The following is a 21,976-nucleotide window of genomic DNA, read 5'->3' as shown; positions in this document are numbered from 1 at the left end:
GGGCCATTGGTCAGTGCGCCAACTGCCACCTCTTTGGCGGTGGACGAGGTGGCTGAATGGTTTAGGCGATGGACTGCAAATCTATTGTGATATGCACTAGATGGTTCAATGTCGCACAACATTTATTCATTTAGAAAACCTGCAGAATGTTGGCGCAAATCTGACTTCCACCAACAAGGATATTGATTCAACTGTCATACACTTGAAATGACATCCAGCCCCTAAACTAAATGAATTCCACATGCTCTGCATTGGCCGGGAATCGAACCCGGGTCAACTGCTTGGAAGGTAGCTATGCTCACCACTATACCACCAATGCTATGTGCAGCTCATTAGAAACATGGAGACATCGATTCATATCTTGACCTTAATTTTGCTGGAAAGTGAAAATTCTTTGACCAATCGGATCGTTGGTATAGGTGTATGATTATGGCTTAGGTTGCGAGAGGTCCCTGGTTAAAAAATCTATCATTTTAATCGGTACCGGTTACCTCCAGATTAGTCCCGTGACACCTGTGGGGAACGTAGGGCAAAGCGGAGAACATTGTGACAAGTGGGATCACATTAGTTTGTAGCCCAAAGGTTTTGGATTCTACAAACAGAAGTTGGCACATAGACGGTTCCGACTTCAGACGAGTCCCCTGACACTTGTGGGGGACGTAGAGGAAAAGTGAGAATGCCACTGTGTTCGTGGGGGTCTCCCCTTTCCAGAGAGTGGTCATACGAATTTATAGGTCAAACGGTTCGGAAGCTACAGCTGTTTTTGTGAGAAGACCGATTATAGGTATGTCTCATGGTTTGACAAACACCGCTCTAGGTCCACCATCTTTCACTGCAGATGCGAAGGTGTAACATAAGCAGTTATGGAGAATTTAGACGGATACGATGCGTCTCAACGTTTCTAGTTGAAAACGAATCGATTTTAATGGGTATTTTTTACATTCATTTACGTTGATTCACGCTCACAAGTATAGCACAAACACTCACAGGAGGTTCTATCTTTCCAAGCACCGTGGACACGTCAATCGATATCCTCACTGTCATTGCTGCAGAAAGCAACAAAAAAAACTCGTTGGTGTCAAGCTCGTTGGTCTAGGGGTATGATTCTCGCTTAGGTTGTGAGAGGTCCTGGGTTCAAATCCCGGATGAGCCCTATTGCAGATCCTTTAACAATCTCAGACAGGCAGATCTCGGGCCATTGGTCAGTGCGCCAACTGCCACCTCTTTGGCGGTGGACGAGGTGGCTGAATGGTTTAGGCGATGGACTGCAAATCTATTGTGATATGCACTAGATGGTTCAATGTCGCACAACATTTATTCATTTAGAAAACCTGCAGAATGTTGGCGCAAATCTGACTTCCACCAACAAGGATATTGATTCAACTGTCATACACTTGAAATGACATCCAGCCCCTAAACTAAATGAATTCCACATGCTCTGCATTGGCCGGGAATCGAACCCGGGTCAACTGCTTGGAAGGTAGCTATGCTCACCACTATACCACCAATGCTATGTGCAGCTCATTAGAAACATGGAGACATCGATTCATATCTTGACCTTAATTTTGCTGGAAAGTGAAAATTCTTTGACCAATCGGATCGTTGGTATAGGTGTATGATTATGGCTTAGGTTGCGAGAGGTCCCTGGTTAAAAAATCTATCATTTTAATCGGTACCGGTTACCTCCAGATTAGTCCCGTGACACTTGTGGGGAACGTAGGGCAAAGCGGAGAACATTGTGACAAGTGGGATCACATTAGTTTGTAGCCCAAAGGTTTTGGATTCTACAAACAGAAGTTGGCACATAGACGGTTCCGACTTCAGACGAGTCCCCTGACACTTGTGGGGGACGTAGAGGAAAAGTGAGAATGCCACTGTGTTCGTGGGGGTCTCCCCTTTCCAGAGAGTGGTCATACGAATTTGTAGGTCAAACGGTTCGGAAGCTACAGCTGTTTTTGTGAGAAGACCGATTATAGGTATCTCTCATGGTTTGACAAACACCGCTCTAGGTCCACCATCTTTCACTGCAGATGCGAAGGTGTAACATAAGCAGTTATGGAGAATTTAGACGGATACGATGCGTCTCAACGTTTCTAGTTGAAAACGAATCGATTTTAATGGGTATTTTTTACATTCATTTACGTTGATTCACGCTCACAAGTATAGCACAAACACTCACAGGAGGTTCTATCTTTCCAAGCACCGTGGACACGTCAATCGATATCCTCACTGTCATTGCTGCAGAAAGCAACAACAAAAAACTCGTTGGTGTCAAGCTCGTTGGTCTAGGGGTATGATTCTCGCTTAGGTTGTGAGAGGTCCTGGGTTCAAATCCCGGATGAGCCCTATTGCAGATCCTTTAACAATCTCAGACAGGCAGATCTCGGGCCATTGGTCAGTGCGCCAACTGCCACCTCTTTGGCGGTGGACGAGGTGGCTGAATGGTTTAGGCGATGGACTGCAAATCTATTGTTATATGCACTAGATGGTTCAATGTCGCACAACATTTATTCATTTAGAAAACCTGCAGAATGTTGGCGCAAATCTGACTTCCACCAACAAGGATATTGATTCAACTGTCATACACTTGAAATGACATCCAGCCCCTAAACTAAATGAATTCCACATGCTCTGCATTGGCCGGGAATCGAACCCGGGTCAACTGCTTGGAAGGTAGCTATGCTCACAACTATACCACCAATGCTATGTGCAGCTCATTAGAAACATGGAGACATCGATTCATATCTTGACCTTAATTTTGCTGGAAAGTGAAAATTCTTTGACCAATCGGATCGTTGGTATAGGTGTATGATTATGGCTTAGGTTGCGAGAGGTCCCTGGTTAAAAAATCTATCATTTTAATCGGTACCGGTTACCTCCAGATTAGTCCCGTGACACTTGTGGGGAACGTAGGGAAAGCGGAGAACATTGTGACAAGTGGGATCACATTAGTTTGTAGCCCAAAGGTTTTGGATTCTACAAACAGAAGTTGGCACATAGACGGTTCCGACTTCAGACGAGTCCCCTGACACTTGTGGGGGACGTAGAGGAAAAGTGAGAATGCCACTGTGTTCGTGGGGGTCTCCCCTTTCCAGAGAGTGGTCATACGAATTTGTAGGTCAAACGGTTCGGAAGCTACAGCTGTTTTTGTGAGAAGACCGATTATAGGTATGTCTCATGGTTTGACAAACACCGCTCTAGGTCCACCATCTTTCACTGCAGATGTGAAGGTGTAACATAAGCAGTTATGGAGAATTTAGACGGATACGATGCGTCTCAACGTTTCTAGTTGAAAACGAATCGATTTTAATGGGTATTTTTTACATTCATTTACGTTGATTCACGCTCACAAGTATAGCACAAACACTCACATGAGGTTCTATCTTTCCAAGCACCGTGGACACGTCAATCGATATCCTCACTGTCATTGCTGCAGAAAGCAACAAAAAAAACCTGTTGGTGTCAAGCTTGTTGGTCTAGGGGTATGATTCTCGCTTAGGTTGTGAGAGGTCCTGGGTTCAAATCCCGGATGAGCCCTATTGCAGATCCTTTAACAATCTCAGACAGGCAGATCTCGGGCCATTGGTCAGTGCGCCAACTGCCACCTCTTTGGCGGTGGACGAGGTGGCTGAATGGTTTAGGCGATGGACTGCAAATCTATTGTGATATGCACTAGATGGTTCAATGTCGCACAACATTTATTCATTTAGAAAACCTGCAGAATGTTGGCGCAAATCTGACTTCCACCAACAAGGATATTGATTCAACTGTCATACACTTGAAATGACATCCAGCCCCTAAACTAAATGAATTCCACATGCTCTGCATTGGCCGGGAATCGAACCCGGGTCAACTGCTTGGAAGGTAGCTATGCTCACCACTATACCACCAATGCTATGTGCAGCTCATTAGAAACATGGAGACATCGATTCATATCTTGACCTTAATTTTGCTGGAAAGTGAAAATTCTTTGACCAATCGGATCGTTGGTATAGGTGTATGATTATGGCTTAGGTTGCGAGAGGTCCCTGGTTAAAAAATCTATCATTTTAATCGGTACCGGTTACCTCCAGATTAGTCCCGTGACACCTGTGGGGAACGTAGGGCAAAGCGGAGAACATTGTGACAAGTGGGATCACATTAGTTTGTAGCCCAAAGGTTTTGGATTCTACAAACAGAAGTTGGCACATAGACGGTTCCGACTTCAGACGAGTCCCCTGACACTTGTGGGGGACGTAGAGGAAAAGTGAGAATGCCACTGTGTTCGTGGGGGTCTCCCCTTTCCAGAGAGTGGTCATACGAATTTATAGGTCAAACGGTTCGGAAGCTACAGCTGTTTTTGTGAGAAGACCGATTATAGGTATGTCTCATGGTTTGACAAACACCGCTCTAGGTCCACCATCTTTCACTGCAGATGCGAAGGTGTAACATAAGCAGTTATGGAGAATTTAGACGGATACGATGCGTCTCAACGTTTCTAGTTGAAAACGAATCGATTTTAATGGGTATTTTTTACATTCATTTACGTTGATTCACGCTCACAAGTATAGCACAAACACTCACAGGAGGTTCTATCTTTCCAAGCACCGTGGACACGTCAATCGATATCCTCACTGTCATTGCTGCAGAAAGCAACAAAAAAAACTCGTTGGTGTCAAGCTCGTTGGTCTAGGGGTATGATTCTCGCTTAGGTTGTGAGAGGTCCTGGGTTCAAATCCCGGATGAGCCCTATTGCAGATCCTTTAACAATCTCAGACAGGCAGATCTCGGGCCATTGGTCAGTGCGCCAACTGCCACCTCTTTGGCGGTGGACGAGGTGGCTGAATGGTTTAGGCGATGGACTGCAAATCTATTGTGATATGCACTAGATGGTTCAATGTCGCACAACATTTATTCATTTAGAAAACCTGCAGAATGTTGGCGCAAATCTGACTTCCACCAACAAGGATATTGATTCAACTGTCATACACTTGAAATGACATCCAGCCCCTAAACTAAATGAATTCCACATGCTCTGCATTGGCCGGGAATCGAACCCGGGTCAACTGCTTGGAAGGTAGCTATGCTCACCACTATACCACCAATGCTATGTGCAGCTCATTAGAAACATGGAGACATCGATTCATATCTTGACCTTAATTTTGCTGGAAAGTGAAAATTCTTTGACCAATCGGATCGTTGGTATAGGTGTATGATTATGGCTTAGGTTGCGAGAGGTCCCTGGTTAAAAAATCTATCATTTTAATCGGTACCGGTTACCTCCAGATTAGTCCCGTGACACTTGTGGGGAACGTAGGGCAAAGCGGAGAACATTGTGACAAGTGGGATCACATTAGTTTGTAGCCCAAAGGTTTTGGATTCTACAAACAGAAGTTGGCACATAGACGGTTCCGACTTCAGACGAGTCCCCTGACACTTGTGGGGGACGTAGAGGAAAAGTGAGAATGCCACTGTGTTCGTGGGGGTCTCCCCTTTCCAGAGAGTGGTCATTCGAATTTGTAGGTCAAACGGTTCGGAAGCTACAGCTGTTTTTGTGAGAAGACCGATTATAGGTATGTCTCATGGTTTGACAAACACCGCTCTAGGTCCACCATCTTTCACTGCAGATGTGAAGGTGTAACATAAGCAGTTATGGAGAATTTAGACGGATACGATGCGTCTCAACGTTTCTAGTTGAAAACGAATCGATTTTAATGGGTATTTTTTACATTCATTTACGTTGATTCACGCTCACAAGTATAGCACAAACACTCACATGAGGTTCTATCTTTCCAAGCACCGTGGACACGTCAATCGATATCCTCACTGTCATTGCTGCAGAAAGCAACAAAAAAAACCTGTTGGTGTCAAGCTTGTTGGTCTAGGGGTATGATTCTCGCTTAGGTTGTGAGAGGTCCTGGGTTCAAATCCCGGATGAGCCCTATTGCAGATCCTTTAACAATCTCAGACAGGCAGATCTCGGGCCATTGGTCAGTGCGCCAACTGCCACCTCTTTGGCGGTGGACGAGGTGGCTGAATGGTTTAGGCGATGGACTGCAAATCTATTGTGATATGCACTAGATGGTTCAATGTCGCACAACATTTATTCATTTAGAAAACCTGCAGAATGTTGGCGCAAATCTGACTTCCACCAACAAGGATATTGATTCAACTGTCATACACTTGAAATGACATCCAGCCCCTAAACTAAATGAATTCCACATGCTCTGCATTGGCCGGGAATCGAACCCGGGTCAACTGCTTGGAAGGTAGCTATGCTCACCACTATACCACCAATGCTATGTGCAGCTCATTAGAAACATGGAGACATCGATTCATATCTTGACCTTAATTTTGCTGGAAAGTGAAAATTCTTTGACCAATCGGATCGTTGGTATAGGTGTATGATTATGGCTTAGGTTGCGAGAGGTCCCTGGTTAAAAAATCTATCATTTTAATCGGTACCGGTTACCTCCAGATTAGTCCCGTGACACCTGTGGGGAACGTAGGGCAAAGCGGAGAACATTGTGACAAGTGGGATCACATTAGTTTGTAGCCCAAAGGTTTTGGATTCTACAAACAGAAGTTGGCACATAGACGGTTCCGACTTCAGACGAGTCCCCTGACACTTGTGGGGGACGTAGAGGAAAAGTGAGAATGCCACTGTGTTCGTGGGGGTCTCCCCTTTCCAGAGAGTGGTCATACGAATTTATAGGTCAAACGGTTCGGAAGCTACAGCTGTTTTTGTGAGAAGACCGATTATAGGTATGTCTCATGGTTTGACAAACACCGCTCTAGGTCCACCATCTTTCACTGCAGATGCGAAGGTGTAACATAAGCAGTTATGGAGAATTTAGACGGATACGATGCGTCTCAACGTTTCTAGTTGAAAACGAATCGATTTTAATGGGTATTTTTTACATTCATTTACGTTGATTCACGCTCACAAGTATAGCACAAACACTCACATGAGGTTCTATCTTTCCAAGCACCGTGGACACGTCAATCGATATCCTCACTGTCATTGCTGCAGAAAGCAACAAAAAAAACCTGTTGGTGTCAAGCTTGTTGGTCTAGGGGTATGATTCTCGCTTAGGTTGTGAGAGGTCCTGGGTTCAAATCCCGGATGAGCCCTATTGCAGATCCTTTAACAATCTCAGACAGGCAGATCTCGGGCCATTGGTCAGTGCGCCAACTGCCACCTCTTTGGCGGTGGACGAGGTGGCTGAATGGTTTAGGCGATGGACTGCAAATCTATTGTGATATGCACTAGATGGTTCAATGTCGCACAACATTTATTCATTTAGAAAACCTGCAGAATGTTGGCGCAAATCTGACTTCCACCAACAAGGATATTGATTCAACTGTCATACACTTGAAATGACATCCAGCCCCTAAACTAAATGAATTCCACATGCTCTGCATTGGCCGGGAATCGAACCCGGGTCAACTGCTTGGAAGGTAGCTATGCTCACCACTATACCACCAATGCTATGTGCAGCTCATTAGAAACATGGAGACATCGATTCATATCTTGACCTTAATTTTGCTGGAAAGTGAAAATTCTTTGACCAATCGGATCGTTGGTATAGGTGTATGATTATGGCTTAGGTTGCGAGAGGTCCCTGGTTAAAAAATCTATCATTTTAATCGGTACCGGTTACCTCCAGATTAGTCCCGTGACACCTGTGGGGAACGTAGGGCAAAGCGGAGAACATTGTGACAAGTGGGATCACATTAGTTTGTAGCCCAAAGGTTTTGGATTCTACAAACAGAAGTTGGCACATAGACGGTTCCGACTTCAGACGAGTCCCCTGACACTTGTGGGGGACGTAGAGGAAAAGTGAGAATGCCACTGTGTTCGTGGGGGTCTCCCCTTTCCAGAGAGTGGTCATACGAATTTATAGGTCAAACGGTTCGGAAGCTACAGCTGTTTTTGTGAGAAGACCGATTATAGGTATGTCTCATGGTTTGACAAACACCGCTCTAGGTCCACCATCTTTCACTGCAGATGTGAAGGTGTAACATAAGCAGTTATGGAGAATTTAGACGGATACGATGCGTCTCAACGTTTCTAGTTGAAAACGAATCGATTTTAATGGGTATTTTTTACATTCATTTACGTTGATTCACGCTCACAAATATAGCACAAACACTCACATGAGGTTCTATCTTTCCAAGCACCGTGGACACGTCAATCGATATCCTCACTGTCATTGCTGCAGAAAGCAACAAAAAAAACCTGTTGGTGTCAAGCTTGTTGGTCTAGGGGTATGATTCTCGCTTAGGTTGTGAGAGGTCCTGGGTTCAAATCCCGGATGAGCCCTATTGCAGATCCTTTAACAATCTCAGACAGGCAGATCTCGGGCCATTGGTCAGTGCGCCAACTGCCACCTCTTTGGCGGTGGACGAGGTGGCTGAATGGTTTAGGCGATGGACTGCAAATCTATTGTGATATGCACTAGATGGTTCAATGTCGCACAACATTTATTCATTTAGAAAACCTGCAGAATGTTGGCGCAAATCTGACTTCCACCAACAAGGATATTGATTCAACTGTCATACACTTGAAATGACATCCAGCCCCTAAACTAAATTAATTCCACATGCTCTGCATTGGCCGGGAATCGAACCCGGGTCAACTGCTTGGAAGGTAGCTATGCTCACCACTATACCACCAATGCTATGTGCAGCTCATTAGAAACATGGAGACATCGATTCATATCTTGACCTTAATTTTGCTGGAAAGTGAAAATTCTTTGACCAATCGGATCGTTGGTATAGGTGTATGATTATGGCTTAGGTTGCGAGAGGTCCCTGGTTAAAAAATCTATCATTTTAATCGGTACCGGTTACCTCCAGATTAGTCCCGTGACACCTGTGGGGAACGTAGGGCAAAGCGGAGAACATTGTGACAAGTGGGATCACATTAGTTTGTAGCCCAAAGGTTTTGGATTCTACAAACAGAAGTTGGCACATAGACGGTTCCGACTTCAGACGAGTCCCCTGACACTTGTGGGGGACGTAGAGGAAAAGTGAGAATGCCACTGTGTTCGTGGGGGTCTCCCCTTTCCAGAGAGTGGTCATACGAATTTATAGGTCAAACGGTTCGGAAGCTACAGCTGTTTTTGTGAGAAGACCGATTATAGGTATGTCTCATGGTTTGACAAACACCGCTCTAGGTCCACCATCTTTCACTGCAGATGCGAAGGTGTAACATAAGCAGTTATGGAGAATTTAGACGGATACGATGCGTCTCAACGTTTCTAGTTGAAAACGAATCGATTTTAATGGGTATTTTTTACATTCATTTACGTTGATTCACGCTCACAAATATAGCACAAACACTCACATGAGGTTCTATCTTTCCAAGCACCGTGGACACGTCAATCGATATCCTCACTGTCATTGCTGCAGAAAGCAACAAAAAAAACCTGTTGGTGTCAAGCTTGTTGGTCTAGGGGTATGATTCTCGCTTAGGTTGTGAGAGGTCCTGGGTTCAAATCCCGGATGAGCCCTATTGCAGATCCTTTAACAATCTCAGACAGGCAGATCTCGGGCCATTGGTCAGTGCGCCAACTGCCACCTCTTTGGCGGTGGACGAGGTGGCTGAATGGTTTAGGCGATGGACTGCAAATCTATTGTGATATGCACTAGATGGTTCAATGTCGCACAACATTTATTCATTTAGAAAACCTGCAGAATGTTGGCGCAAATCTGACTTCCACCAACAAGGATATTGATTCAACTGTCATACACTTGAAATGACATCCAGCCCCTAAACTAAATGAATTCCACATGCTCTGCATTGGCCGGGAATCGAACCCGGGTCAACTGCTTGGAAGGTAGCTATGCTCACCACTATACCACCAATGCTATGTGCAGCTCATTAGAAACATGGAGACATCGATTCATATCTTGACCTTAATTTTGCTGGAAAGTGAAAATTCTTTGACCAATCGGATCGTTGGTATAGGTGTATGATTATGGCTTAGGTTGCGAGAGGTCCCTGGTTAAAAAATCTATCATTTTAATCGGTACCGGTTACCTCCAGATTAGTCCCGTGACACCTGTGGGGAACGTAGGGCAAAGCGGAGAACATTGTGACAAGTGGGATCACATTAGTTTGTAGCCCAAAGGTTTTGGATTCTACAAACAGAAGTTGGCACATAGACGGTTCCGACTTCAGACGAGTCCCCTGACACTTGTGGGGGACGTAGAGGAAAAGTGAGAATGCCACTGTGTTCGTGGGGGTCTCCCCTTTCCAGAGAGTGGTCATACGAATTTATAGGTCAAACGGTTCGGAAGCTACAGCTGTTTTTGTGAGAAGACCGATTATAGGTATGTCTCATGGTTTGACAAACACCGCTCTAGGTCCACCATCTTTCACTGCAGATGCGAAGGTGTAACATAAGCAGTTATGGAGAATTTAGACGGATACGATGCGTCTCAACGTTTCTAGTTGAAAACGAATCGATTTTAATGGGTATTTTTTACATTCATTTACGTTGATTCACGCTCACAAGTATAGCACAAACACTCACAGGAGGTTCTATCTTTCCAAGCACCGTGGACACGTCAATCGATATCCTCACTGTCATTGCTGCAGAAAGCAACAAAAAAAACTCGTTGGTGTCAAGCTCGTTGGTCTAGGGGTATGATTCTCGCTTAGGTTGTGAGAGGTCCTGGGTTCAAATCCCGGATGAGCCCTATTGCAGATCCTTTAACAATCTCAGACAGGCAGATCTCGGGCCATTGGTCAGTGCGCCAACTGCCACCTCTTTGGCGGTGGACGAGGTGGCTGAATGGTTTAGGCGATGGACTGCAAATCTATTGTGATATGCACTAGATGGTTCAATGTCGCACAACATTTATTCATTTAGAAAACCTGCAGAATGTTGGCGCAAATCTGACTTCCACCAACAAGGATATTGATTCAACTGTCATACACTTGAAATGACATCCAGCCCCTAAACTAAATGAATTCCACATGCTCTGCATTGGCCGGGAATCGAACCCGGGTCAACTGCTTGGAAGGTAGCTATGCTCACCACTATACCACCAATGCTATGTGCAGCTCATTAGAAACATGGAGACATCGATTCATATCTTGACCTTAATTTTGCTGGAAAGTGAAAATTCTTTGACCAATCGGATCGTTGGTATAGGTGTATGATTATGGCTTAGGTTGCGAGAGGTCCCTGGTTAAAAAATCTATCATTTTAATCGGTACCGGTTACCTCCAGATTAGTCCCGTGACACTTGTGGGGAACGTAGGGCAAAGCGGAGAACATTGTGACAAGTGGGATCACATTAGTTTGTAGCCCAAAGGTTTTGGATTCTACAAACAGAAGTTGGCACATAGACGGTTCCGACTTCAGACGAGTCCCCTGACACTTGTGGGGGACGTAGAGGAAAAGTGAGAATGCCACTGTGTTCGTGGGGGTCTCCCCTTTCCAGAGAGTGGTCATTCGAATTTGTAGGTCAAACGGTTCGGAAGCTACAGCTGTTTTTGTGAGAAGACCGATTATAGGTATGTCTCATGGTTTGACAAACACCGCTCTAGGTCCACCATCTTTCACTGCAGATGCGAAGGTGTAACATAAGCAGTTATGGAGAATTTAGACGGATACGATGCGTCTCAACGTTTCTAGTTGAAAACGAATCGATTTTAATAGGTATTTTTTACATTCATTTACGTTGATTCACGCTCACAAGTATAGCACAAACACTCACATGAGGTTCTATCTTTCCAAGCACCGTGGACACGTCAATCGATATCCTCACTGTCATTGCTGCAGAAAGCAACAAAAAAAACTCGTTGGTGTCAAGCTCGTTGGTCTAGGGGTATGATTCTCGCTTAGGTTGTGAGAGGTCCCGGGTTCAAATCCCGGATGAGCCCTATTGCAGATCCTTTAACAATCTCAGACAGGCAGATCTCGGGCCATTGGTCAGCGCGCCAACTGCCACCTCTTTGGCGGTGGACGAGGTGGCTGAATGGTTTAGGCGATGGACTGCAAATCTATTGTGATATGCACTAGATGGTTCAATGTCGCACAACATTTATTCATTTAGAAAACCTGCAGAATGTTGGCGCAAATATGACTTCCACCAACAAGGATATTGATTCAACTGTCATACACTTGAAATGACATCCAGCCCCTAAACTAAATGAATTCCACATGCTCTGCATTGGCCGGGAATCGAACCCGGGTCAACTGCTTGGAAGGCAGCTATGCTCACCACTATACCACCAATGCTATGTGCAGCTCATCAGAAACATGGAGACATCGATTCATATCTTGACCGTAATTTTGCTGGAAAGTGAAAAGTCTTTGACCAATCGGATCGTTGGTATAGGTGTATGATTATGGCTTAGGTTGCGAGAGGTCCCTGGTTAAAAAATCTATCATTTTAATCGGTACCGGTTACCTCCAGATTAGTCCCGTGACACTTGTGGGGAACGTAGGGCAAAGCGGAGAACATTGTGACAAGTGGGATCACATTAGTTTGTAGCCCAAAGGTTTTGGATTCTACAAACAGAAGTTGGCAGACAGACGGTTCCGACTTCAGACGAGTCCCCTGACACTTGTGGGGGACGTAGAGGACAAGTGAGAATACCACTGTGTTCGTGAGGGTCTCCCCTTTCCAGAGAGTGGTCATGCGAATTTGTAGGTCAAACGGTTCGGAAGCTACAGCTGTTTTAGTGAGAAAACCGATTATAGGTATGTCTCATGGTTTGACAAACACCGCTCTAGGTCCACCATCTTTCACTGCAGATGCGAAGGTGTAACATAAGCAGTTATGGAGAATTTAGACGGATACGATGCGTCTCAACGTTTCTAGTTGAAAACGAATCGATTTTAATGGGTATTTTTTACATTCATTTACGTTGATTCACGCTCACAAGTATAGCACAAACACTCACATGAGGTTCTATCTTTCCAAGCACCGTGGACACGTCAATCGATATCCTCACTGTCATTGCTGCAGAAAGCAACAAAAAAAACACGTTGGTATAAGGCTCGTTGGTCTAGGGGTATGATTCTCGCTTAGGGTGCGAGAAGTCGCATATTCTTGACTCTGTCAGAGTTTCTCTCAAATGGCACCTTGTAAAGTTGTTTCATCGTCACTCGGTGCCGTTGGAGGATCCGTTGTATGGTCGACAGGCTTACAGCATTGATGTTGTTAAATATGGTGTCATTATTCAAGATATGCTCTCTTCTTTCTCGATTCCTAATTGCATTGTTGGCCAAAACCATATTCATAATTGCAGTCTCTTGTACATCTGTAAACAAGCGTCCTCGTCCTCCATGATGTCTTTGCCTTTCCACTCTGTACAGAATTCAAACACAGTATGTGTTCAGCATAGGAACTGTAAACAATGTACAAAAAAATGTAGTACAGCATGATAACCAACCTCATTCATTCAATGCAGTGCAGTAAATGGATGGCTTAGAGTTACAAATGTTTATGCAATACTATGCAGTCATACGTATTTTACAGTACATTACTGTAATGCTAAAATAGTCATTAGATAGTTGCATGCCTGTTCTCATTTCTGAAGGTTCGAATTATGGACGCCACTGTAAATCGACTCAAGTTGGGCTGGACTCTCAGTCCAGCCTCTCTCATGGTCAAACCGTGGTTGATCACATGATCAACAAGTGTTGCCCTAATCTCATCAGAGATGGCTCTCCTTCCTTCTCTTCTTTGCCCTCGTCCTCTTCTTCCTCTTCCTCTCCCTCCTACTCCTCTGTCCATTGTTGGCATCCATTGTTCAAAACAGGTAATCTGACCTTTGACCTATTTATAGGCCTATACTACAGTAAAGCAGTGATTGGTAAATGATCAGTTAAGCTATTAGTGTTTGCACATGTGAGGAGTGTGTGTGTGACCTGGTGAATAAGTATAGCATTTTGATTGGTTGTGTTTGGAAAAGGAAAGCAAGTCACTTCCTGTTAGATTTTTGTGTTTTAGGTAGGGAATTGTGTGTAGTGTTTTGGAAAAAAGTGTTTTATGCAATTGACAACTGAGTCAAAGGCTGAGAAATAGCTTATGGTGTTGGATATTTGGTGTGTAGTTTTGCACTTTGAGTGAGAGGTTTCAAAAATCGTGTGACATGAAAAGATTTTGTGTGCAAGCAGTTGGATTTTTTTTTTTTATGGAGCAAACATAAAATAAACAAGTTATTACAATTTATTTACATTGGGTCTAAATTTGTGTGTGTGTGTGTGTGTGTATGTGTGTGTGTGTGTGTGTGTGTGTGTGTGTGTGTGTGTGTGTGTGTGTGTGTGTGTGTGTGTGTGTGTGTGTGTGTGTGTGTGTGTGTGTGTGTGTGTGTGTGTGTGTGTGTGTGTGTGTGTGTGTGTGTGTGTGTGTGTGTGTGTGTGTGTGAGGGAGGGAGGCATGTTTTTCAACTCAGAAAAAAGCACACCAAATTTCCTCAAACTGTACACATTAAGCAATAGTATTTTACAATATTATCAATCACACTTTGATTTGATAGATATTTAGAGTAATTCTGCAGATATTGATAATGGATATATAGGAGTAGATATCTCCAATCCTCATATAAAATGAAGCATACATAAAATAAGCAATGTATTTACATTGGGTCTAATGTGTGTGTGTGAGAGGGAGACATGTTTTCAACTCAGAAAAAAGCACACAGAATTACCTCAAACTGTACATATTAAACCATCAATCACAATTTGATTTGATAGAGCTTTACAGTAATTATGTATATATTGAGAATGGATATGAAGGAGTAGTAATCTCAAATCCTAAAATTAAAGGGAGCAAACATTAAATAAACAGGTAATTACAACTTATTTACATTGTGGATAATGTGTGTGAGTGCATGTTGTTTTATTTTTCATTGTCAACCAGCCATCTCTGCTTTGTCGGTCTTAATAGGCCCAGTGTATTAATTTCAGGGTGAGGCTGTCAGGCAGTGGTGGAGTGCATGGCATATCTGAAGTATACAGCTCAACAACATGTCTGTGTGTACATCTGTTGGTGTGAGTGAGCATATGCAATATTATTCTGAATTACCTGTATCCATCTGGGAATCCTCAAATGTTTCTCCCTTCACGGCCAGTGTAGTAGGAACTGGTGCAGCCGGTAAATTAAATACCACAGCAGAGGACTGCTGTGACTGCCGTTGACCTGCTGGGGGTGGCAGATCTAAGCGAGAGAGGCACAATTTTCTTAACTGACAATAATCATACAACTAAATACACTGAATGAGTGTTAGGCCTAGATTCAATCAGATCAAGCATTAACTGGCGACAGCCGACTCCCGCGTTGCTGATGTTGTGTTCTTTCTTAAGTTAAAATAATTATACAACAAAACAGAGTGAGTGATTGAGTGAGTGTGTATATGTGTTTTTGATAATTACCTAGACCACATCACACTGCTTCAGGTGTACAAGCCTCTGGAAGTTCCAGTATGCCACTCCAGGCCTGGAACAGCTTGGTGGAAAGACAGTTACCTATCACCCACAAGCAGGTTGGCAGATCTGAAAAATAGACACAATATAATTTTGATGACAAAACCTTAACTACACACTAACCTAAACAGAACAGATTATGGGAGGCGCACGTACACAAGGATTTTGTGTTGTCGATATGTGGTAGTAGAGCAGTGGCCTGAGGGAACACACTTAATGTGTTGTGAATGTATTGTAATGTTTTTTAAATTGTATAACTGCCTTAATTTTGCTGGACCCGAAGAAGAGTAACTGCTGTCTTGGCAGCAGCTAATGGGGATCCATAATATATACAATAGAACAAATTAATTAAGTTTGTGTGTGTTTGTGTATCTGGCAACCCACGCAGCAGGGTTTCCAAACTGCTCATTGTACTTGCCCTTGCAATCTGATGTGTGTGTGTGTGTTCTGTGTTATTATGACTTAGAAGTGTCGACCTGACCACATTCTTGTAGTAGGCCATTCAGTGATTAGCTTGGGAAAAATTTCTATCAACAGTGTACAGTAAAAAGGATATCAAATATTCAGATGTGGGATTGACAATTAGGCTAAATCATGTGAAGACTAAACCTCTACGGCATAGTCTACACTCAAGTTAAACAAAGGATGCAGGACGTGAGCTCTAGGACCATGCCTCAGGACTACCTGGCCTGGCGACTCCTGGCTGAAACTGTCTCCAGTCCAGCAACACTTGCTGCTGATCCAGTCTCTGCTGTCACTGTTTCGGGCACGTGGAAGACCAGGGTTCAATTCTCTGTCGATGTAAATATGAGCTTGTTCTTAACTGACTTGCCTAGTTAAATAAAGGCTTCACTAAGACCATAACATTTCTACACCATAATTGTAGTCTAACCAATACCCAAATGGAGATTAAGTGAAAATAGAAATCTCAAGACCTAATTCAAGACCAATCCCCATGCTTGTCTCAGAGCAGCACGAAACAGTGATAAAATAGTTGTAGACTATTGCTTCAAATCCTCTTCAATAAGCTCTTTAACTTCTACTTGCTACGCATCCCGGATCCGGGAGCACCCCCATCAGTAAAAAAAGCTGACTAGCATAGCCTAGCATAGCGCCACAAGTAAATACTAGCATCTAAATATCATTAAATCACAAGTCCAAGACACCAGATGAAAGATACAGATCTTGTGAATCCAGCCATCATTTCTGATTTTTAAAATGTTTTACAGGGAAGACACAATATGTAAATCTATTAGCTAACCACGATAGCAAAAGACACAACTTTTTTTTCTCCACCATTTTTTTCCTGCATAGGTAGCTATTACAATTTCGACCAAATAAAGATATAAATAGCCACTAACCAAGAAACAACTTCATCAAATGACAGTCTGATAACATATTTATTGTATAGCATATGTTTTGTTAGAAAAATGTGCATATTTCAGGTATAAATCACAGTTCTACATTGCAGCTGCAATCTGAAATAGCGTCGATGCAGCCAGAATAATTACAGAGACCAACGTCAAATACCTAATTACTCATCATAAATCATTTCTGAAAAATACACAGCGTACAGCAAATGAAAGCCCAACATCTTGTGAATCCAGCCAATATGTCAGATTTTTTAAGTGTTTTACAGCGAAAACACAATATAGCATTATATTAGCTTACCACAATAGCCAGAAACACAACCGCATTTACCAGCAGCATATGTTAGCGATCGTAACAATCCAGCAAAAGATATATAATTGGACTAACCTTGATAAACTTCATCAGATGACAGTCCTGTAACATCATATTACACAATGCATATAGGTTTTGTTCGAAAATTTGCATATTTAGCAGCACAAATCGTGGTTATACAATGTGATCAGTAGCAGCATTTCATGCATTCTGGCCGGCGCCATCTTGGAGAGGCACCTAATCTAATCGATAAATAATCGTAAACTTGACAAAAAAATACAGGTTGGACAGCAATTGAAAGATGTAGTTATTAATTCAACCGCTGTGTTAGATTTTTAAAATTAACGTTACTAGACATACAGTGTGCGTTACAGCCAGACCAGTGCCGCAATAATGGCGGACAAATCCTTTTACATTTTTCCACATAAATACGGAATAACATCATAAATAGCTCTTACTTTTGGACGAGCTTCCATCAGAATCTTGGGCAAGTTGTCCTTTGTCCAAAATAATCGTTGCTCGGTTGTAAAACGTCCTCTTCAACTTTGGAACTAGCAGCTAACAATAGCTATGTGGCGCAGACATGCCCAAATGTTCAAAACGCAATATGCCTCACGCAGGAAGCGGCGCAGGTCCTAATCCAGGCACTTGTCATCTCCCGTCTGGATTACTGCAACTCGCTGTTGGCTGGGCTCCCTGCCTGTGCCATTAAACCCCTACAACTCATCCAGAACGCCGCAGCCCGTCTGGTGTTCAACTTTCCCAAGTTCTCTCACGTCACCCCGCTCCTCCGCTCTCTCCACTGGCTTCCAGTTGAAGCTCGCATCCGCTACAAGACCATGGTGCTTGCCTACGGAGCTGTGAGGGGAACGGCACCTCCGTACCTTCAGGCTCTGATCAGGCCCTACACCCAAACAAGGGCACTGCGTTCATCCACCTCTGGCCTGCTCGCCTCCCTACCTCTGAGGAAGTACAGTTCCCGCTCAGCCCAGTCAAAACTGTTCGCTGCTCTGGCACCCCAATGGTGGAACAAACTCCCTCACGACGCCAGGTCAGCGGAGTCAATCACCACCTTCCGGAGACACCTGAAACCCCACCTCTTTAAGGAATACCTAGGATAGGATAAAGTAATCCTTCTAACCCCCCCCCCCTTAAAAGAGTTAGATGCACTATTGTAAAGTGGTTGTTCCACTGGATATCATAAGGTGAATGCACCAATTTGTAAGTCGCTCTGGATAAGAGCGTCTGCTAAATGACTTAAATGTAAATGTAATGTAAATGCAATACTAAGGAAATTCCGAAAATTGCAATATACTCGCATAAACTGATATAACTCGGTTTAAAATAACTTCGTTATGATGTTTCTAACACCTATATCGAATTAAATTACAGACGGATATATCTAAGGCCGATAACTGAGCGTTTCAAAATGCCATCCTGAGGTCTTGCTTTGCGTCATGACGAACGTCAAAAAGAGAGCTCCCTCCGTTCCTTGGGGCCTTATAAGGTCTGAGATCTACGTAGAAACTCCATTCCAATTCTCATTGGTTACTGACATCCAGGGGAAGGCGCGTGCAGTTCATGTCGACCCATAGGATACATACAGAGCTTTAATCTGATCTGAGAACAGAGCCTCGTTTTCAGAGAACAGAGCCTCGTTCCTGTCATGAATTTCGCTGCAGAAAGAGTTCTGTTTCACCCACAGACATAATTCAAACGGTTTTAGAAACTAGAGATTGTTTTCTATCCAATAGTAATAATAATATGCATATTGTACGAGCAAGAATTGAGTACGAGGCAGTTTAATTTGGGAACGATAAATGGTCACGTTGAAACAGCACCCCCTATATTGAGAAAAGGTTAAATAAATAACACCTATACCACTTTTAACACCACTTTACTCAACACTAGTGACACTCATGTCGTCTACGGTAGGCCTACAGTATATCGAAAATATGACGTGACTATCCGCCAATAATTACATATAGAGGATTGGAGGATTCTAAATTAAAACCAAAAGCCGCCTCATGGTTCTGAATACAGGCCAAAATAATACTTGTAAAGGCCAAAACATTTATTTCTGTTTTTAGAGGGAGAGAAACGCTGGGCCAATTGTGCTCCGTCCTATGGGACTCCCAATCAAGGTCGGATGTGATACATAATAATAATACTTAACTTAGAACCCAACTTAGAAATACATTTAACAATAGAATTCTCCCCCTACCCTCCATCTAGGCAAGTCTATTGTCCATCTACCTGCTAGAACAGCGGGAACGTTTCCCTAGTCAGCACCATTACTAGTGCAATGCCCCTTAAAGTGTTGCGCTGTACTACCCAGTGTGGTGGGGGTCCATCTCCCCTCCCTCCTCCTCCTCCCTTCCCCATGGGCTAAGTCTGTCTAAGTCTGACTTTGCTCTGCGGCCCATTCCGTGCCCACGTGCCTTGAACCTTGCGCGCTTTCAGCGGATACAGCTGGAGAACTGCAAGGCGTGCGCCATTGTGCGCCACTCGGGAGCCATGACTAATATATGTTGCCCTGCTAATAAAAGGGTTAATAATTTTTCTGTGAGAATATCCAAAGGGCTTTTATAAAATTAATTCAAAATTAATAATAATAATAATAATAATTACTTTGTTTTCAAATAGCGTAAAATAAGCGAGAAAAGGGCCATTCTTGAACATGGGGTGAGACATTGTTACTAATTTGTAAATAAAGCCAGTTTGTTATTTAGAATTATTAATTTCTGTTTTTAGAGGGAAAGAAACTAAAACCTACAGTCATCTTATGGATCTCCCAGTTGAGTAAAGCACAGGCATTGTACCAGCATCTGCAAAAACACAACTTAGACCATTGCACCACTCAGGCACTGTACAATGTGAAGGGTTGGTAGTGGGCTACAGTAGTACAGTAAGAGCAAAATAATCGTAACAAAGTAAAATAATAATAATAATAATAAATAAGTAATACGGAAGTCGTGCACAATTATCAGCTTCTATTTAGGTTTATGTCGCCCATTCATTGCCAGTTAGAGACACAGTAGGACCCAAAAGCATAATCAGTACTCTAACTCCCCCTTGTGGTGGTCTGGAGCAATGAAGTAGTGACGCAGGGTACCGCACTAAACCACAAATAACCTCTAAGTACCGCAGCATAATCGTAAAACTTTTAGTGGAGTTACCACTGTATGTGAGCTAGGAGACTACAGGTTGTGTAGGTAGGCTGTCCCTAGGACTGACTGACACTGCAGTTTGGGAAACCTGCCTCGTCCAAACTCTTCCTTGCTTGCTAAGGCTGACCTGGCTGATACAACAGAACGTTAGTGGTATTTTGGCATGGTTGAACAATGGCATAGGTCTAAAGACAAGTGCACACCCAACCCCACATGCTCGCACACACACACACTTACTAAAAGTACAGAAAGCAACGACTGACTGACGCAGTGCTGGATCTCTCGATTGAGAAACGCACCAGAACAAAGCATACATTTGCATATGATTGCGTGGATGTTCTCTAATGGAGAGGCAGTATAGTAATCAATCACTCAGCAACTGCAGGTCCATTGTTATTTTGCCTGACCAAAAACAGAGGGTCCTCATTAGGTCGATAGGATATCTCTCCTGATCATGGTGGGGTTGTTTGATGCTTCTTTTATTTTTATGAATTATTCATCTCACAATCTCTGTACGAGGGGGAGAGAGAGAGAGAGAATCAAATCAAATCAAATCAAATTTTATTAGTCACATACACATGGTTAGCAGATGTTAATGCGAGTGTAGCGAAATGCTTGTGCTTCTAGTTCCGACAATGCAGTAATAACCAACAGTAATCTAACCTAACAATTCCACACTACTACCTTACACACACACACAAGTGTAAAGGGATAAAGAATATGTACATAAAGATATATGAATGAGTGGTGGTACAGAACGGCATGGCAGATGCAGTAGATGGTATAGAGTACGGTATATACATATGAGATGAGTACTGTAGGGTATGTAAACATAAAGTGGCATAGTTTAAAGTGGCTAGTGGTACATGTATTGCATAAAGATGGCAAGATGCAGTAGATGATATAGAGTACAGTATATATACATATGAGATGGGTAATGTAGGGTATGTAAACATTGTATTAAGTGGCATTGCTTAAAGTGGCTAGTGGTACATTTTTACATAATTTCCATCAATTCCCATTTTTAAAGTGGCTGGAGTTGGGTCAGTATGTTGGCAGCGGCCGCTAAATGTTAGTGGTGGCTGTTTAACAGTCTGATGGCCTTGAGATAGAAGCTGTTTTTCAGTCTCTCGGTCCCTGCTTTGATGCACCTGTACTGACCTCGCCTTCTGGATGATAGCGGGGTGAACAGGCAGTGGCTTGGGTGGTTGTTGTCCTTGATGATCTTTATGGCCTTCCTGTGACATCGGGTGGTGTAGGTGTCCTGGAGGGCAGGTAGTTTGCCCCTGGTGATGCGTTCTGCAGACCTCACTACCCTCTGGAGAGCCTTACGGTTGTGGGCGGAGCAGTTGCCGTACCAGGCGGTGATACAGCCCGACAGGATGCTCTCGATTGTGCATCTGTAGAAGTTTGTGAGTGCTTTTGGTGACAAGCCGAATTTCTTCAGCCTCCTGAGGTTGAAGAGGCGCTGCTGCGCCTTCTTCACAACGCTGTCTGTGTGGGTGGACCAGTTCAGTTTGTCCGTGATGTGTACACCGAGGAACTTAAAACTTTCCACCTTCTCCACTACTGACCCGTCGATGTGGATAGGGGGGTGCTCCCTCTGCTGTTTCCTGAAGTCCACAATCATCTCCTTTGTTTTGTTGACGTTGAGTATGAGGTTATTTTCCTGACACCACACTCCGAGGG

General features: G+C 43.5%; 11 non-coding genes across 11 annotated transcripts; all 11 read right to left on the bottom strand.

The window, feature by feature from the left end:
* Positions 1-247: 247 nt before the first annotated feature.
* Positions 248-319, bottom strand: trnag-ucc (transfer RNA glycine (anticodon UCC)). The gene has a single exon. It is a non-coding gene; the product is annotated as a tRNA-Gly (tRNA).
* A 1,120-nt stretch (positions 320-1,439) lies between these two features.
* Positions 1,440-1,511, bottom strand: trnag-ucc (transfer RNA glycine (anticodon UCC)). The gene has a single exon. It is a non-coding gene; the product is annotated as a tRNA-Gly (tRNA).
* Positions 1,512-2,632: 1,121 nt separating this feature from the next.
* On the bottom strand, positions 2,633-2,704 carry trnag-ucc (transfer RNA glycine (anticodon UCC)). Its single transcript has one exon. It is a non-coding gene; the product is annotated as a tRNA-Gly (tRNA).
* Positions 2,705-3,823: 1,119 nt separating this feature from the next.
* On the bottom strand, positions 3,824-3,895 carry trnag-ucc (transfer RNA glycine (anticodon UCC)). Its single transcript has one exon. It is a non-coding gene; the product is annotated as a tRNA-Gly (tRNA).
* A 1,120-nt stretch (positions 3,896-5,015) lies between these two features.
* Positions 5,016-5,087, bottom strand: trnag-ucc (transfer RNA glycine (anticodon UCC)). The gene has a single exon. It is a non-coding gene; the product is annotated as a tRNA-Gly (tRNA).
* Positions 5,088-6,207: 1,120 nt separating this feature from the next.
* trnag-ucc (transfer RNA glycine (anticodon UCC)) lies at positions 6,208-6,279 on the bottom strand. The gene has a single exon. It is a non-coding gene; the product is annotated as a tRNA-Gly (tRNA).
* A 1,120-nt stretch (positions 6,280-7,399) lies between these two features.
* Positions 7,400-7,471, bottom strand: trnag-ucc (transfer RNA glycine (anticodon UCC)). The gene has a single exon. It is a non-coding gene; the product is annotated as a tRNA-Gly (tRNA).
* A 1,120-nt stretch (positions 7,472-8,591) lies between these two features.
* trnag-ucc (transfer RNA glycine (anticodon UCC)) lies at positions 8,592-8,663 on the bottom strand. Its single transcript has one exon. It is a non-coding gene; the product is annotated as a tRNA-Gly (tRNA).
* Positions 8,664-9,783: 1,120 nt separating this feature from the next.
* Positions 9,784-9,855, bottom strand: trnag-ucc (transfer RNA glycine (anticodon UCC)). The gene has a single exon. It is a non-coding gene; the product is annotated as a tRNA-Gly (tRNA).
* A 1,120-nt stretch (positions 9,856-10,975) lies between these two features.
* trnag-ucc (transfer RNA glycine (anticodon UCC)) lies at positions 10,976-11,047 on the bottom strand. The gene has a single exon. It is a non-coding gene; the product is annotated as a tRNA-Gly (tRNA).
* A 1,120-nt stretch (positions 11,048-12,167) lies between these two features.
* Positions 12,168-12,239, bottom strand: trnag-ucc (transfer RNA glycine (anticodon UCC)). The gene has a single exon. It is a non-coding gene; the product is annotated as a tRNA-Gly (tRNA).
* Between the last annotated feature and the right edge of the window lie 9,737 nt (positions 12,240-21,976).

The sequence above is a fragment of the Salvelinus alpinus genome, chromosome 28 (assembly GCF_045679555.1).
Source record: "Salvelinus alpinus chromosome 28, SLU_Salpinus.1, whole genome shotgun sequence".
NCBI lineage: Eukaryota > Metazoa > Chordata > Actinopteri > Salmoniformes > Salmonidae > Salvelinus > Salvelinus alpinus.
The sequence above is the reverse complement of the archived record's forward strand: the minus strand, read 5'-3'. Positions and strand labels throughout refer to the sequence as shown.